Below are 2,030 nucleotides of genomic sequence, written 5' to 3' on the forward strand. Positions count from 1 at the left end.
AAGTTTTTTGCACTTTTTGGCGGTGTATGCGCTCACTATTCCCGATATAACTGACCGAGGAGTTTAACACTAAATGCGACTAATTAAACTAGAAGAATGCGAGTTATATATCGCTTCTAAATCTTGCAGAGCCGATCAAATGTCAATGCACCGCAAGTCACTTAAAAGCTACGAGTGCCTTTTTAACAGAGCTTCTTGAAGCGTCTTGGAGATGCTGTTTTAACATCCTCTGTGTTCCATTTCATGCCCGACGCAGGTTTCGCCTTGAAGGTCGAGAGGTTGCTGAAGCCTGAAGATGTGTTTGCTGATTTCCGGCGCGAGAGGCACTTTGAGCTCCTCTCCGGGAGAAAAGCACTTTGGCAGATTCGTGACGGATCCCACACGGTGATTATTGCATTAGAAACACTCTGATAGAATCACATAAAACATGTCATTTTAAGAACATGCAGAAACGTGTCAAGAGGGTAAAAGAGACGCTCAGTGGCTGTGTGCGTGTGTGCGTGTGTGTGTGTGTGTGTGTGTGTGAGTGTGTGTGTGTGTGTGCGTGTGTGTGTGTGTGTGTGTGTGTGTGTGTGTGTGTGTGTGTGTGTGTGTGTGTGCGTGCGTGTGTGTGTTTTCAGGAAAAACAGCTGTGGGAACCTTATAACGCGTTAAGTATCCCAGTGCTTTCAGATGGTGAAATTGGGCGTATAATCTCTCTGGCACACTTTTTTATTTTAACGGCGCGTGGATTGGACTCACAGAAACATCTGGTCCGGCTTGATTAACACTCGCTCGCTTTCATCCGACTGATGAGATACGGCCCACCGAAGGTCCGTCCGACATAGCCCTAATTTTATTTTTTGGCGTTCACTTTCGTCTATGGCCTTAACGCACGCGCTTGTTACGACCGGCGCCTTTTCTTACCGTAAGCGTGGCGTTTGTTAAAAAAAAAATGCAACTTGGGACAAGCCGTGTTTCACTCTGGTCTCATTTGCATTTTAATTTAAATATGCGCATGCATCCGGACGAGTTTTGAGAGAAATAATGTAACAAACGAGCGTTGTTTACTACATTATGATCCAGAGCATGTTCAGATTGAACCAGTGAATCATTCTTTTGAACCGATTCTTTACAGTGAACTGGATTAACCGCTTGAAGTTCATGGGTCGAGCGGCTCACATTTTTCGTTGTTCATTTAAAAACATAAATTGATGATGAACATTCACTTTATTTACGCTGAACACGTTAAAAAAAATCTACCCGTAAGGCTCTGTTTTTGTAAACTGAGGTTTGTGCATCACCTGGAAGCCGAATAAACGCGTTTCCATTGATGTGTGGTCTGTTAGGAGCGCTTTGTCCAACGTATTCCTACTAAAAAAATGAGGTTTCGCTATATTTACGTTACAAAGACTCCCGGTTTTAGCTCTGGATGAAATGGTAATACTGTAGTAAATAAACCTTCGATTCTTTAAACGCAAATCAGGAAACCTGGAGAACTGCGTTTAAGTTTTAATATCAAAAGAACCCTTTTTTTTTTATCGAGGCGCACAGCTGTGGTCCGCTGAAGGGTTAAAGCAGGAGAGAGGGAGAAGAAGTTGGAGCGCCGAGAGGGACGGGGAAACTTCTGATCACGGTCATTTCGCTTTTTTTTGAGTGACGTCGAAAGCACAAACCCCCGGGAAATGTCAGAGCAATTGCCATACATTCGGCCCCGGAGGCATTCTGGGTAATTTCAGCGGTCCATATCCATACATACATCCATTTGCAGCGGCGCGGAGGCCTTCTTCGCGGCCCGTCTCTCCGCTGACTTTTCGCCGGTGACATTTGAGGGCCGTGTTGTCTGGCGCGGGCTGATATTTTCGACTCTGTGTCATTTGGTCGGCGCTGAAGCCGGCTCCACGTGGGTCTAAAAGCAGACAAATTGCGCGCAAATTGCATCAGATTGCCAACATGCTGAAAAGGGAAATTGCTTGCAAATCTATTAAGAGCGGCTGACCGGCTTCTGCTGGAACGGTCTAATTGGTCAGCGGCTCTCGGCGGTAATGAGA

At 45.6% G+C, this 2,030-nt stretch overlaps 1 long non-coding RNA gene across 1 annotated transcript in view; it reads left to right on the forward strand.

The window, feature by feature from the left end:
• The first annotated feature begins 256 nt into the window (after positions 1–256).
• LOC122335323 overlaps positions 257–2,030 on the forward strand; it is an 11,670-nt gene continuing 9,896 nt past the window's right edge. Inside the window, exon 1 of the long non-coding RNA XR_006248953.1 lies at positions 257–384. This is a non-coding gene — a long non-coding RNA (uncharacterized LOC122335323). The remainder of the gene's footprint in view (positions 385–2,030) is intronic.

Source organism: Puntigrus tetrazona, unplaced genomic scaffold (genome assembly GCF_018831695.1).
Source record: "Puntigrus tetrazona isolate hp1 unplaced genomic scaffold, ASM1883169v1 S000000752, whole genome shotgun sequence".
NCBI classification, from domain to species: Eukaryota; Metazoa; Chordata; class Actinopteri; order Cypriniformes; family Cyprinidae; genus Puntigrus; species Puntigrus tetrazona.